We start from the raw sequence: 16,855 nt of genomic DNA on the forward strand, positions 1-16,855 counted from the left end.
GTGAGCTGTTTCAGAAAAATTAAGAAAAATCTTTAATGCTATAACATTTGTATTAGCCTAAATATCACTGCAGATCTTATATTATTTCTTATCCAAACGAACCTTCAGTGGGTTCAATATGAAAAAATGATATGTATTACCATTGGTCTTAATGCATTTAATTTTCTCCTGTAAACCCTAGTCCTGGAACAGAATGCAGGCCTATTGTTTCCCAGAGGCCAAAGAAAATATTAATTATAGGCACAGCAATGCACTAAAGTGAACAGACCGACAGAGCTCAACATCAAGATAAGAAATGAAAATCAACATAAGTTTGAGACATACATGTTTAAACAGTACTTAGTGTAAGTGTGTGCATTGTTATCAAATACAAATGCAAAGATTGGTCTCTACTCAAACGTACAGTATGCCATCTCTACATCATAACTGGGCTGAGTAATGCACTATGGAGAAGTCGATCAAGTATTCTAAAAATCAAAATTGCTATTCACACCTTCTAATAGATTTTATTTTCCCTAAAAAGGAAGGAAGTAGCATGCTAAGCACACTACACTCCCACTGGGGACTTCAATCACTGGGCCCGGTGCCCTGATATGTATTTAGCGGCAGCAACTCCTACAGCAAACATCTAGGGGTATAGTCTCGTCTAAGGATAACTGCTCATGTGCGATCGCCTACAGTAGGTTAGTTATGACAAATGAACCTATTTATGGGAAGACCCCACGTGTGTCAAGTTGGTTTATAACACAATTTAGGTGTTATAAGCCATATACTGCACACTGAGATCATGCATCAAACGTTTCAAAAAGGAAATCCAAATGTAAATATTGGGGCGGTGTATGAGATATATCATGTTTGGCCTACACAGAAGGATGAGATATGATCCCAACAGTCTCAGCCTAAACTGCTAGCTCCATTAGCTATGATCTATTAGACCTCCATTAGATACTATAGGGAAAACCCTGATGAGTGAATTGCTCCAGCTAGTTCATGGCTCTGTCTCTTCTGCATATTGATTTTGGCACCAATTGCAAAAACATTTGTGTGTGTTCATTTTTGTTTTCCTCAGCTATGCCTCCATTCACTAGTGACATGAATGCCCTCAAGATATATTCTGTATTTTCCTATGTAGAAACAGATATTGAGTTGTTGACATTCTTTTTTCTGTAATTTGGTGGAACCTGTGACTAACTGCAAACACTGCCTCCCTCCTTGAAGCCTTCAACTTGCAATTATGTTCTTGAGCTAAATAGTTGTTTGTAAGTAAGCCTGCTCAGTTCTAAATAAATCAGGAGATAGTGTGTCTCCCGCTCTGTTCAAGATCCTCAACAGCACTGTCTGTGCCCAAATTACAGATAACAGCGAGGCCTAATCAAAAAAGCAGAAGCAGACACCATCAAATATGTGTACATGAAATATTAAGGCAATGCACAAATCCGGTAATATGTGCTTTCATACTGAAAGCTGTTAACTCTGCCAATTAAACTGGCATTAAATCTAACAAAACCTTTTTTGAAACTGGGTTAAAATGAGGATAATCTTACAATCAGCCGTCATTTTCTCAAAAGTGGCCTATTTATGAATATAGCGACTAAAGTTTAAAAGGTAGCACTCCAGTCACAGACTATATGCGAGCATGCCGTGCATCAGAGATAGGGAAGACAGTTATCTTTCTCCTACAGCTGCAGCTTGGTAGAGAACTAGGCAAATGTAGGGCTACACCCACTGGTTAATGACACAGGCCCCACCTAAAGCTGCGCACCATAAATAATTCATGCACTGGAAATTATGATCATTGGCTCTTAACAGGCCTGCATTCTTTGAGACCTTGATAGCCAAACTAATTATTAAATCTGCTATGCAGGACTGGCGACAAGCACCAACGGATCAGTGACAACGCATGCACTCTTCTCATCTCTGGACCTTTTGGTATGCTAATGCTTTGGGTTTCAGCTGAAATGTACCATTCTAATAATGGATGATAATTACTTCATTGCTCAAAATGTGCGTTTGGATACATTTTTTTTCAGTGGTGTTGGAACAGCTGCCTGGGTGGCTGAACACCTGACCATGAGTTGATTATGCTCTGTCAGGGTCTGCCTGAAGGACAGGCGTGATATCCATCTGTTAATCTCGCATTGGGACAGACCGAGCTCCACACACAGAGACATGCGTCGTCCGTCTCGAATCCCAACACATGGCTGAGCGAGACGAGACAGCCTCCCAAAACGTGTGTAAAGACACGACAGCAATGATGAGTAAGTCGATCGAAAGCTGTGCATTGCTGGCATGTTGCCATCCAAATGCCCTGCTGGCAACCACCCAAAGTGTGGCTAAGACACTCTGTCAAAGCACTAGCATATGAAACCCAGACAAGTATTACAGCCATCTGATGGAATGCACACAGTTTCTGTAAATGAACAGATTACATGTGAACTCTCTCTGTGAAGTTGACCCTTGAACATACTCTACCCAGCTGAAAGAGCAGGGTTCTACAAACACAGATGTCACTGGGTCTGATATCAAAGGATCACACCTAATATAATATGTCTAACTGTGCAGTAAGCCTGACAACTACATGTACATATATCTGCACTATAGAATAAATGTAAATGGTATGTTGCTGATGGGGTCGCTCAGTTGTGACCAGAGACATCAGTTAGTCATTTATCTACTTGATGATTTGCACTGAGGACATATGGGAATCAATTAATTTGTATACTCATACAAAATCACGACCTTTGTTCTTCCCTGCTATGGTTGACTTGACACCTTTGGACAGTAGTCTATAAGCTTCAACTACCCCCCATGCTGTCGTCACACTCATTAGCAGCTCAGACCCCACCTAAAACCAGTCATACTCTCACAACCCTCCCTTTGTCATCATGAGAAATATCCTCATCAAAGTGGCGATTTAGCCACCGGCTCCTCTTGGTGACACAGTATAGGTGATCGGTGACAATTCAACAGTGTTTGTAAAGCTACCTTGAACATCTCCATTGAAAATTAGTGTACATTCGTGACCAACACAAGCAGGCGCGCCTGGTGAAAATTAGGAAATAACGTCACTGTGTAAAATACATGGCTCGGGGAATGGATTGCAATTCTAATTGTGTTGCAGACAAGAGCATTTCCACGTTTGCCCCCCAAATGCATTGCATGGAAGGTAATATAACTTGATCCAAAACACACTTCACAGCACATACCCAGAGTTCGTCTGGCTCAACAATTAAACTCTTATCTGATCCTTTGATGGCTGTGCAACATTGTTGTCACATGCTGTGGGGATTAAATGCGAGTCTTTATTCATCACTATGTCGCCCGACAACAATGACCGAGTGTGCCAGGCTGGCCAGAAGTATTTCTAGTTAGATGCAAGAACGCAAGGAAATGGTTATCCCTCATCTGCTGTCGTAAACCTGATTTTTACCTGGAATTACGTGCAGGTTGAATAAGTATAGATACACATATTAGCTTCCCAAATCTCCTCTCTGGAACATTGTTTACGTAAAATATGTATTTATCCACCCCCCACTTCGAATTTGGTTCAGCAAACAGTTGTAAACTGACTTACAGCAAGAACGGACAATCACCATGTTGGACCACCGTCTCCCGCACTGACAACAAATTGGTTTTCAAGACAAGCAAATCAGAAATGCAGTATTAACGTTTAAAAAGTAATCTCATAGCGCAGTAAACAACAGACGCCAGTGATGCTGCAAGCCAACCTGCTGAACTCCGTAGGAAACCACATTTTGTTACAGTGGCACACCTCACAGGCTAAAATCATGCAGGAATAGATGGGCAACAAACCTGCCAGTTGGGATAACATCGAACTTACCAATTACAATAACGTCCTGGCGAACGATGTTCTTCTCCTGGACACCCTGCCTTCAATCCGTGATTTAGTGAGAAAAAAATAGTCTTCTCATTCCCAAGAGCGGCAACAGACGGATGTGAACCATTTGCAGTGTGTGCTGGAGGAGAGATGAGGCATCCGCTGGATGGCTGAAATCGAGCGGGAGGCACAACACAAGACAGTATCACTGCGGTGTGCACTGAGCAGGCGAGAAAGCGCGAGGCTATACCGTGGCATGTACCATCCCAGCATCACCCGCTAGACACGCGCTCGCATCACCTCGGTTGTTCAGCCAGTTCGCCGCGCGCTCAACCTAGGGTACAGAGCGACATCTGCTGCTAATAAAAGGTGATGCAGAGTGCCGGAGCCACACAATTACCTAAATGTGTGACGTAGCCCTCCTAGAATTAAGACGACGGACCTTTGTTTAAACACAAGGCCATGCACTTCTCAAGAATATCACATTTTACCAGATATTTCTCACACTGAACTATACACACAGGCTTACCTCTACCTAACCAAGTACAGAGAAGGAGAGTCAATTTTTACACCTTAATATGGTAGGGCCTATGAAATCAATCAATCAATCAATCAATCAGTAAACTAGTCAGTCTGTGTCTTTGTATCTACCTGTGTGCACCTCACACTACTTCCAAACCCCCCTCCTATAGCCTATATAGTAGCCTACAGTTTGAATTATGCAGTAAAGTTTTAAGAGCTTTCTTCAGCAATGCGCATGTCAGTGCCATGTCAATCTCATCTAGTTTGTTCTGTTGAAGCCTCTTACTGTTTAGTTTATGAGACAAAGCCAAAGCTCCCACACGATTAGATCCTGTACATACTGCATGTCTACTTGCGAAGCACTGACCACAGGTCTGCAAATTGTGACCACTCATAAGCATACAGCATTTAAAATTTATTCTGCAGGGTGCAGAACATTTACTTGTAAAGGACACAAGTCTTCTGATGACACTGCTGGAAGGACAGAAGCTTAAATTAATCAGTCAGTGCAACAAAGCGTGACCTACATTCATTCTACAAAAGCAGTCTTCAACATGTTCTTTTATAGGACAGAAGGCACTGTGCTCTCATCAGAGTCCCATTGGACTAGTCACTGTCAGCCTCCCCTGTTCCGTCTTCCGTTTCGAATGACCCGCTTCCCATTGGTCTGTTCTCTGAAATGACTCACTGCTCTAGCAGCTCTAGAAAAGAACCTGTCCAGAAATTATGCAACTGTTATCGTGAAACTGTGTAACAAAATATGTTTTTTTTTTTTTTATCCTACTAGAATCTAATCATTCAGTGGCATATCCTCTGCTTGATGACTGTGGACTACAGGCCACAGCCTGTTCCAATGACTTTGCTTGACTGTAGACTCTATGGAGCTCAGAGCCACTCCATCAGCCATCGGACACAACAAAGCTAGGCACACACAGAGAGTAAAGCACAGCAACCGGTCATGGGTGAAAAGGCAAACACACCCGTCTTCTCCCAAGGCCAAAGTACACCAACAAGGACTTTGAGCTCTATGCCACATTATTTATGTATTATGTATTATTTATGATAAATCTGTCATATTGTACAGGGGGCAGCTGGATATCAGTTGAAGAATGCAAGATATTAACAGGTGTGCAAGGTAAAAACTAAAAATGTTGATGTCATATTTGACTATACAGTATACAGACAAAAAGACAGGGAGAGACAACAGAGAAAGAGTGTGATATATATATATATATATTTATATATATAGAGAGAGAGAGAGAGAGAGAGAAAGAGTGAGAGTGAAAGGGGTGTCCCATTTTATCTTCAAAAAGTGCTTGACCCAACTCTTCCAAGAGTACCTCCTCTCCTAACACATCTAACATAAACTTCCCATGCACTTCCATACACCCTCCCTACTTCTTTCCTCCCCCCTCTCCTTCTACCACTCCCATTTGACTACACTTTCATCCTAATCCCCTGCGTTCTCATCTTCTGATAATAGTATGTATTATGTAGTATTTATTGTTACCTAAGACCTCCTTTGTAATGCAGCTTGGATGTTATTCTTCGTCTCATATCTCATTAAATGTGTTTGCTAAATGAATACATGTAAATGTCAAGCAAGAGTGACATCATTACATCACACAATGTGTTGTCTATTGACCACTAGAGGGCAGAGCGAGCTTGTGGATGTTTGAGCTGGGCAGTAGATGTCACTATCTTCGGCTCTGGTGGAGGGTGCAAGTGCAGCTCAAATAATTCCCTAAGCAAGAAGTTTAGTCTCCTCTCCACAATACAGACAGACAAACAGATGAATAAGATTAATGTGTGAAGCTTTATTTGAATTTAAGAGATGTATTTTTTCATCAGTATTTGCTTACAGTTGTAACAGCATACAACTAGAACAAAAACAAAAGACTGCAAAATGGATGCAATAAGACTCAAATAAACAAGAGATAAAAAAACAATAATTCAATAATAATAATAATAATAATAATAATAATAATAATATGTACTGAAATTCAGATAATTCCATAAATATAAACATTATTACTACTAGCATAAATACTACCCATATTAATATAGCTATAATAATTTTAAAACCTAGAAAGTGTAATTATTAATGAGTGAAAAAAGAGACAAAAGTAACCACATCACCCTGAGTTTGTAGGCCGGCAGTCTGGCAGGCATGTCCATACTGAGGAGTCTGATGGCCTGAGGGAGGAAGCGTTTCAGTTTCTCAGTCATCATACTGAACAGACAATCACTGGGATGGGGGGTGACCTTAATAAGAGAGAGTAGAGTAGAAAACAACCCTGTGGGCCTGGAGGTGATGGAGTGCTCACTGCTATTATGAAAGTCTAGAATGGAAAGGGGGGTATTCAAGCCAAGGTCTTTGAACTTAGAGGCCAGAATGTTATGTTATTACAGATTAGAATGTTGGTCAAACTATAATAAGGAGAATAGCAATACTAAACAACAATGTCAATTCAATCAATAGCCTAATAAAATAAGCAATGAAAATGAGGGAAAAAAGCAATAATAAACAATAATGTCCATTCAATCAATAATATAAAAACAATAACATGGTAAGACTACATTAAGGAGAATATCAATAATAAACAATGTCAAATTAATCAACAGCCTAATATAAATAAAACAATATTGTACAAACCATAACGCATAAGAAGCGCTTAAAGAACTAAGTGCATGTTGAACAGGAATGTCTTTAGACCCCTCTTAACGACCCAAAACTATCACAGGAATGTGAGGGACTATGGTGTTGAAAGATGGTCTACAATAAATGAACAGCAGCATTACACAGTTTCCATGTCCACTTTGTGTTGGAGTGGTCTCCAGGACGTGAGACGTGGCATCCTCAGGGGACCTATTAGGTTGGTCAGTAAACTGGAATAGAAGAGTCGGATGCAGCAGGACATGGTGCTCCTAACACGCCCTTCAAAAATCTTCAGCACTAGTGATATAGGGATTGATCATTTTGATAATCATTCAGGCATAAGGGTATTACTACACAGAAGAATAATATATTTTTTTTAAAAAGTGGTTAATAGATTGAGCTAATGTCTCGTGCCCCCAGAGAACTGGCCATGCAGGGTCTCACAGCACAGGAGCTGCTGCTGTCCTTGGCAGATCAACACCTACATAGTCTGCCTTGCATCACAGATAAAAGAATTGTATTCATGAGTCAGAGCAGAGGCAGTCGTAGGCCTACACTCATGGTGAAGGATTTACTTCCAAAGTCTCTCAAAGTCTTTCACGTTTCAAAGATATTCTGTACAAAAACAGGATATGGGAAGTCTCTAATTTACCAGAAATGTCCCCGCTTAAATAGGGGTTTGGCACTAATGTTGTAACCTGTATACCCTCTGAGATCCTCGTGGGCACCTAGACCACCCCCAGCCCAACCCCTCCCCCCCCCCACACACACACACTCCCACAAACAAACACACACACACATACACACACACACAAACACAGTTGAGGCATATACACAAATCCTCACTATTTGATACAAAGTTTTGTTCTACATTCTAAATTCCATTTAAATTCTGGAAAAAAAATGAAGCTTTAGATAGATAGATAGATAGATAGATAGATAGATAGATAGATAGATAGATAGATAGATAGATACTTTATTGATCCCCAGGGGAAATTCAAGAAACTTTCTTAAAGTGTGTGTGTGTGTGTGTGTTTACCAAAACCAAAGAAAGCACTGCTCTTTCCACCCCTATATCCTCCTGTTCTTATTTTTCCCCACACAGATCACTTACAAGCACAATATTAAATGACCGGCATGTTGTCTCAACAGGGCAGAGACTCCACTCCACACCCGACTGGGTTTCACATACTCACACTGCTTTCATTTTCAGGAGGTATCACAGTACATTTTTACGGAAATTTTTAAGAAAAATAACCAACTAAAGCTGCAATAAGCCACACACACACACACACACACACAAATTATTCTGGTAAAGGTTGTCACAGCTGTGAGTCTGTAAAAATACGCTAATTTGCGTTACATACATTGAAGGTCAGCAGTAAGAAAAATAACTAACCAAAACATACAGAACTAAAACAATAGTGACAACTAAAGATTATGGGAGCTTTTCTTTTTTAACTTTAATTAATGAATTGCTGGAAGGCAGAGATAATAAACTGCAATAAATTGCATAATCAATTGCAACCTACAACTACTGCATACAAGGCAACTATTGCGGAGGGACAACATTTCCCACAAATACCATTACCAGTAGACTTTTGTAACAAAGCGCTTTCAGACATACGTGTAAGACCAGAGGTTCTGCGGATGTTAAACGGTGGGGCCGTATATCTGAACGACATAGGTTATGTCTGATATGATAAACTATATGGAGGCAGACTATGTTTCCAGTAATATTTCAGTTGTTGCGACATTTCAACATTTATACTGTTAGAGGAGCAGACACAAATGAAATGTTCCCTCTAAGCTGCGCCGCGCGGCCGCGCAGACCAGTCGAAGTGGCCGCGCAATAGATTTTTCAGACCACACACATTTTTCAGACCACACAAAGATTTTTTTTCAGGGGTTAAAAATCTGAGCATCAACGGTGATGTAGGCTAGGTAATAAACATTTAAAATACTGACATGTCTGACAACCAAGCCGGATGTAGCCCAAGTTAGAATGTTACAAAGTATCCTTTAGGCTACTCTAGGCGGGCCCTGCTCCAGTTATGTAGTAGGCTACCATGGCGAAAAGAAAGGAGCAGATGCCCCAGAAAAGGTCTGCCTAACGTTTAAACACCATGAGTGGCTAGATGAAATACTCCAATCTGACACAAAAGATGGTCCAGGTAGGAAAAAACTTTCAGACATATTGTGAGTGGCGTGATCTGCAAATTCTGCTCGGAGGCAAAAGCGAAAGGAGAGTTTGCTCGTGGGAAAACTTGGTCTGAGTGGAAGCTTGCTTACCTAAAGCGTTATCTGACACACAGAAAGTCCATGTAGACGCATTGAAAACATTAAGACTTAGACATGGGAACTCTATCGATCAAATTCTCCCTGAAACTAATAAATCCCGAGAGAGACGAATTCAGAGAGCACGATCCGACCCTGAACAAATAAAATTATTAATCGACAATGTGATGGTAGCAATTAATACCAACATGTCCATGTTATCAGTTCAGGATACACGATATGGCACGATGCTTGTGCTTTACATTAGGCCTACATTTCGGAAGCAAACTGATTTCAGTTACAAGACTTTTTCTGGAATCATTCAGCTTTCAGGATGCCCTGCATAAAACATCCTTGATGCCATTACCAAGTTCTACGCAGACCATGCAAAATGCATGTTTACTTCAGATGGGGCTTAAAGGCTGTATCAGCGATTATGGCTGAACGTCACATCTGTTGATGTTCAAACAAAACAGACAGCTATAGCTCGCTACTCCCTTCCCCTCCTTCCTGTGCAATTGAAACTCTCCTAAACGCGCATCTCGTCGGTTATTGGTTGGAACACTTTATTTTGCCTTTGAGTGGTTGCCAACACTTGTTGGTAGCAATTGTTTTTGTGTACAGATCTCGGAGCTGACTACAGAGACGCGTTTTTTTGACGGCCTGCTTATGGCAGACAACTAGCGGATCGTTAGGAAAGATTAGATGAATTTGATAATTTATGTTTGGGACTTTTTTGTGCTTGAAATCGCTGATACGACCTTTAATGTTGGGCAGACTTAAAGGGACACCAGGCAAGCCTGATGCTTTTTCTCTACGAAACTCCCCCTCGCTCGGTCTGAAGCTCTTTTCCTTTTCTTTGCGTCTTCTGTCAAGGGTTTTCGCTGCTTATTCGCCGGCTCTGCCATTATACACACGTTTGCAACAATCTCTAGCGTTTCGTTAGCCTGCCTCTGTGCTGTAAACTGATCCTGCTTCGGTCGGCGGGTAGGATACACTGAACTTGCAAGTGGGATATTCTTCCTACAGGCAGTAGGGGCAGGTGAGAGAGCCTTCATTCGCCCCGTAATGAGTCTTTTAACCATATACCGACTTACGAAGATGATTAATTAACACGAAAACGGTGCCTGGTTGCGGCTCATCTTGTCAGGTGTGGTACCTGACGCTTCAGTAAAGCAGACACTCCTTTAAAGGAATTATCCGACTCCTACGGACTTTCCCCTAAAGATGCCAGCTGCAGCAGCAACATTTCCGGAAAGGTACTGGCTTGATGAAATTCATTCTGGACTCTCTATCCGACCACATAAAGACCTTGGGATAATTCGGTTTGGCTTTAGGGACCCTCTACTCACTACCATGTAAGTGTAATATTGTTTGGAACTGTAGAAGAGGTATAAAAATAGCGTTTTGTAGCGGCAAAATGACATGCCCTGGTCACTTCCAGGCCTAACAAGTTTTGACTAAAAACGGTAAAATCGAACTTTCTCAAAACACATCCGAATGACATGATTTTGATGTCCGTAAATTGAGCTAAAGTGCATTTTACTCCGGATAATTCCTTTAAAGGAGTGTCTGTTTTACTGAAGCGTCAGGTACCACACCTGACAAGATGAGCCACATAGGCCTATCTGGCTATCTCCCTCAATGAAATTCAAATGACATGTTTTGTAGCCTAGTTTGTTGCAAACCACTCCAGTTATAATATTGTTTAGGCTACCTTTAGGAAAAATTACACCATGTCAATTAAATAGTACATTTAATAGTCAATTTAATAAGCACTGCATTAGCATTTTTCTTTCACTGAAGTTCCACTTAAATGTTATATATATATATATATATATATATATATATATATATATATATCATTATCAGTCATAACCAGTGAACCAGTCATTACCTCTCTAAACCTTATTGAAGTTCAACCAAAGATCCTTTAAAGAAGCCCTATGCATCAATTTGAGAAAAAATTACCTTAATTATGCAGGTTAAGAGTCGTTCTGATGGTTCTACAACATTTTTTGGGTCGTTTGGGTGCTTCGTCTCCCCCTAGTGCTTCTCAGCGGAAAAAACGAATTTGCAACTTTCTAGTTGCGGTCCGAACACATCCAGATGTGACTCAGCGGAAGTATCCAATCGTGTCTCGAAAATGTAGTCAGATTGTAGTTTCTAAGAAGACTGCAAAACAAACTCAGACTTGGCTTTGTTGCTGTTGAAATTGTAAGTAGCCTACCCTTGAGTGAACTTCGTTTTTGTAATGTGGTTTGATAGTCTCTTGAACTATGTATTTGCTCGACCGTTTTATTGTGAGGCCTGTATGTGTTTAGCTTGGTTTCTTGATGGCTAGCTCGCTAGCTAGTGGGGGTTTAGCGTAGCAGTCACTTGCTACCGAAGCTGCAGGGGGAGCTATGTCGTAAAAAAATGCGAGCCCAAATCAGGCGAAACCCACAAACAGCAAAGGAATAACCAAACCTGCATAGGGCTTCTTTAAGCTTCGTTGCTCACAGTGCTGAAATGTGCACTCAGAAAACAAAATATTTGCTCAGTGCTGAAAACAAATAGAGGGAACATTGGTTACATGACAGAACAGACTCCTTTTTGTGCGAAGGTGGTGTGTCTTACAGTAATCTTAATGTGCTGTTGCCAAATATTCGCTTTCTGGCTGCTAGGTTAGTGTAAGTCTGTACTAGAGAGCACTTTAATAAGTTTCGGGAAGTTTCAGTTTGTTTTGTTGCTACACACACACACACACAAAGACTCATTCATTTTCTCTCGCTCACACACACACACACACACATTCTCTCTCTCTTGGCCTCGGTCACACTCACACACACACACACGCCCACGCTCACACAACAAAATGATTCGAGTTCAATGTTCAGCAGCCTTTATATTGTGGACTGATTATTAGTCACCTGCCAAGTTTATAAGTTTATTTCAAGGATGTCCTTATTGACCTTCCTATGAAAACGATTTCCATAGAAACCACGTCACTCATCCACAGCCTCAGTGAAGTTTTGTCATGCATTAAGTGATTGCACAAGTTTATAAAAAATTGGATTTCCTGCATTGCACAGACTTCATTGGTTACGCAATTTTATCTCCGATTAACATCTTGATGTGTCAATTCTCATCAGAGCCCTAGCGTTTCCTTTCAGTCTAATGTAAACTAGACAGTGCATCTGGTTCCACCTGACTGAGTGCCATTCATGCCATTTGACTGTTTGATTTGCAGCATAAGCCTCACCTTCAAACTGAGATTTCTTAATGAACAAAAAAAAAACTGTATCAAGATATGGACTGAAATCTGTTCTAAAATGAAGGCTGCAGTCTACACATGTCATCTGTAAGCAACCCACATACCTCTAGATCTACTGCAGATAATGATTCCTTTTTATATCACAGTTTTTCCATCACAACAGTATTATTCTTGCTTACTTTTCTTCCTTAACTACTTCCTTAATTCTGTTGTCATCTCAACTATGTCAATTCTGATATGGGCTTTTCCCCCTTCAGTTTTCATACTCTACTGACTGGCTGCTCACCACCAGATTGCGAATACTACAGTAATCTGACAAGTCAACATTTGCAGGATGACAATATCATTTGGATCCTTTGGAAGGGAACACACCTTCAATAATACTATATGCAGAAACACTTCTAAGTGTCAAGTAAGAGACACACATTTGGTATGCAGCTTAAATCAGGTTATTTCCCCCTTTATTAACTTTTAAAATGTATAATTTAAAAAAGCTATTTAATATCTATATGTTAATGGATATGTAATACAACCCGAATTCTGAAAAAGTTGAGACACTTTATAAAATGTTAATAACAAAATGCTGCTATGATTTACAAATCATGTCAACCCTATATTTAATTGAGAATAGTTCAAAGACAACATATCAACTGTTGAAGGAGAGAACAAATATGTTCATTTTGAATTTAATGCCAGCAATATGTCTCAATAAAGTTGGAAGAGGGGCATGTTTATCACTGTGTTGCTTCTCCTCTTCATTTAACAACATTCTGTAAACGTTTAGGAACTGAGCAGACCAGTTGCTAGAGTTTTGAGAATGAAATGTGGTCCCGTTCCTGCTCAATATCAGCTGTTCAACAGCCTGGGGTATTCTTAATCATGTTTTCATTCCATGATGCACCCAATTATATAGGTCTGGACTGCAGACAGGCCATTTTACCACCTGGACTTTTCCTCTATGGAGAAATACTGTTTGAATATGGGCATAATTCAATGTGGCATTGTTTTTCTGAAATATTTAAGGTCTTCCCTGAAAATACATTGTCTGGATGACAGTATATGTTGCTCAAAACCTGTGTACATCATTCAGAATTGATTGTGCCTTGCCAGATGTGCACAATGCCCATGCCATAGGTACTAATGCACCTCCACACCGTCATGGATGCTGGGTTTTGAGCTGAGCATTATAACAAGTTGGATATGTTGGATAGTCCATCCCCTCCTAACCCAGAGGAGTCCATGATTTCCAAAAAGAATTGCACATTCTGACTGGTCTAACCACAGGACCCTTTTCCACTTTGCATCAGTCAATTAAATGACTGAGCTCAGGCTCAGATAAGATGGCAGCATTTCTGTATCATGTCTAAATAAAATGTCTTATTTGAATGGTAAAGTTTACACTCGCATTTGTAAATGGAACATTAAACTATGCTCATCAGAAGTTTTCCTGAGCCCATACAATGATTCTCTTTACAGAACAAGGTCTCCAGTACCATCTGAGGTCCAAAAGGCCATCCAATGGCCATCCAATATTTTTTTGCAGCCCGGTCCCTTGTTTTAAAGGTCTCTCTGGATTCTCTGAATATTTTAATGTTATTATGTATGTAGATGATGAAATCCTCAAATCAAATTTCACTCTTATATTGTTTCATAATTTTCCCACACAGGTTTACACAGAGTGATGAATACCTCCACATCTTTACGTCTGAGAGACTCAGTCTCTCTGGGATGCTCTTTTTTTATCCCTATACATGGTTCCAGTTTACCTAATTAGTAGTAAAATGTTCCTCGTTTTGTTATCTTTATCAATACATTAACTTTTTATGTGTTTTTTTTTTTGCCCTGTCAAGTTTTTTGGGATGCGTTGCTGGCATCAAATTCAAAATGTGCTTATATATTTTCCATAAAATAGTCAAACATCTTTCCTTCAACAGTTAAACTATTCTCAATTAAATATAGTGTTGACATGATTTGCATTCTTCTTTCATTCACCTTATACAAAGCCTCTCAACTTTTTCGGAATTCGGGTTGTAAATGTCTATACTTCAGGCAGTGAGAAAGTTATGTGTATTGCATCACAGTCCATGTATTTTCACAGTCCATCATGTAATGAAATGTAAGCGAGGACAAAACAACAAAATGCAAAGAAACACACTTAACATGGTAAAGCCTTCATTATGAAAGAGTACATCAGCATAAAAACAGTTATTAATACAGGTGAGTAAGGGGAATGTCCTGTTGCAATAGAGCAATTAATACAAGTCACAAAGAAACACAAATATAACACACACACACACACATACACACACACACACACACACACACACAATGTAGTAGGTATAGTGGAAATGTGTAGACCTATTGCATGCTGGCATACTTAGGCTATTCTGGATTTTGACATTCCTAATCATCTTAACAAGCTCAATTGTTAAGTAAGGGATAATGTATAGAACGCCAGTCATTATTGGGAAAATAAGTCCCGACAGGGCGAACCGGTCTTGTTTCGCCCTGAAGGGACTTATTTTCCCATAATGACCGGCATTCTATACATTATCCCGCTTATTACACGGCTACTTGCCAAAACGAAATAATAAACTCCCCATGATATGACTTTAGCCTACATAGCCTAGCCCATTTGTTACCGTTCATCGTGGCATTTGCTAAGAAACAAATAGTTCGCAACACACGCTGAACTTGAATCAAACATTCTTTAGAACACAGCTGATCAACCGTCTGCTTTCACTTTTGAACGAAGTTCCAGTCCTTGCGTAGTGATATGAAATACCTGAATTAGAAGCACAAACTCTGTTGCCATTGACAGCGGTCATTTTTTTTTTCAGAGGTCCTTTCCTAGGAAATAATGACCGCTAGAACTTTGGGAAATCCCATTCAAGTCAATGGAGCGTTCTACTTGCCTTGTGAAGAGCCATGTAATAATAATGAATAACATGTGCCAGGGAGTCCCCAACCAACAGCAAAAGTAAATTCCAAGGGAAAAAAAATACATAATATGTTATTATTACAGAGTACTATGCTGCTTATTATTATATACAGTATAACTACTAGGCTAGATTAAATAAACACAATAACAACATTAAAAGGAGGGGCCTTCTCTCTCCCTCTTGGCTCTAATATACAGGATGACTGCTGTAGGCAGGACTGACCTCCTCTAAGATCCTCCGACTGAACACAGTCTGTTGTCTGACCAGTAGGCTATGGAGGTTGATGTGAGGAATTGTCATTATGTTGAAATGTATGTGCAACCATCCTCCTCTCCTTGTCCCAGTCACAGTGTCAACCTTCTTAATAAGTCTGGTCCACTTCTTAGTGCCACTGGCTCTGGTGCTGCTGCCCCAACAGATGGCTGCAAAGAAATAAAAAAAGAAAATGTAAGATGGTCAAAACATCACTGATTCCTTCCCATGACTTGAATGCTTCTTTCACTTAAAATGTTTTTGTGGCAGCATATTTAGTGGGCAACACACTCAAACCAATCCATAACCTTCCATTTCAACCATCGGTTAGAGCAGCAAAATCAAGACCAAGAGGACAGTCTAACAGCTTGTCCTAACTGCATGTGAGCGTTTGATGGTTGCGTAGCAATGAATGCTCTCTATCCACACTGAATCCGTTAAATATGCCGTTCTATTCCATCATATTTCTCATTCAATAGCAGAATTTTATTTTTATTGCAGGCAGCAGAAAGAAAATAGACAGAGGGTGTCTGGCAAAACAATCTGCTGAAAATGTCGCCCCGCATTGCTTCATGTTGGACAACACTGCATCATGTTGGACAGGGCTGCATCATGTTGGACGGCACTGCTTCATGTTGGACAGCACTGCATCATGTTGGACAGGGCTGCATCATGTTGGACGGCACTGCTTCATGTTGGACAGCACTGCATCATGTTGGACAGGGGCTGCATCATGTTGGACGGCACTGCTTCATGTTGGACAGCATTGCATCATGTTGGACAGGGCTGAATCATGTTGGACGGCACTGCTTCATGTTGTACAGCACTGCATCATGTTGGACGGCACTGCATCATGTTGGACAGCAATGCATCATGTTGGACAGGGCTGCTTCATGTTGGACAGCACTGCATCATGTTGGACAGCACTGCATCATGTTGGACAGCGCTGCATCATGTTCGACGGCACTGATTCATGTTGGACAGGGCTGCTTCGGTTGCATTCAGTAAGTGCTCAATCTGATCTTGTCGCTGACACTTGCTCGAGTCATATGCAGTTAGGTCACAGTGTAAGGAGAACTTTTAAAATAACCTTTGTACTGTGTAGGAAC

General features: G+C 40.5%; 1 protein-coding gene and 1 long non-coding RNA gene across 5 annotated transcripts in view; one reads left to right on the top strand and one right to left on the bottom strand.

Moving 5' to 3' along the window:
• The window catches only part of ctnnd2a (catenin (cadherin-associated protein), delta 2a), a 295,331-nt gene extending 290,880 nt beyond the window's left edge, over positions 1-4,451 (bottom strand). Inside the window, exons 1-2 of one of the 3 annotated variants that reach the window (XM_042068872.1) lie at positions 4,239-4,451; positions 3,842-4,008 (exon numbers count right to left, since the gene is read on the bottom strand). The gene's annotated coding sequence lies outside the window, so the exon portion shown is untranslated. Of the gene's footprint in view, positions 1-3,841 lie in introns of all 3 variants that reach the window. The other 2 variants (XM_042068871.1, XM_042068874.1) reach the window with 2 other exon arrangements.
• Positions 1,772-16,526, top strand: LOC121688962. 2 transcript variants are annotated; one of them, XR_006024738.1, is made up of 3 exons: positions 1,772-1,929; positions 2,031-2,258; positions 16,248-16,526. It is a non-coding gene; the product is annotated as an uncharacterized LOC121688962 (long non-coding RNA). The 2 variants fall into 2 exon arrangements; XR_006024739.1 differs by lacking the exon at positions 16,248-16,526 and adding an exon at positions 5,148-5,287.
• Positions 16,527-16,855: the final 329 nt, after the last annotated feature.

The sequence above is a fragment of the Alosa sapidissima genome, chromosome 17 (assembly GCF_018492685.1).
Source record: "Alosa sapidissima isolate fAloSap1 chromosome 17, fAloSap1.pri, whole genome shotgun sequence".
Lineage (NCBI taxonomy): Eukaryota > Metazoa > Chordata > Actinopteri > Clupeiformes > Clupeidae > Alosa > Alosa sapidissima.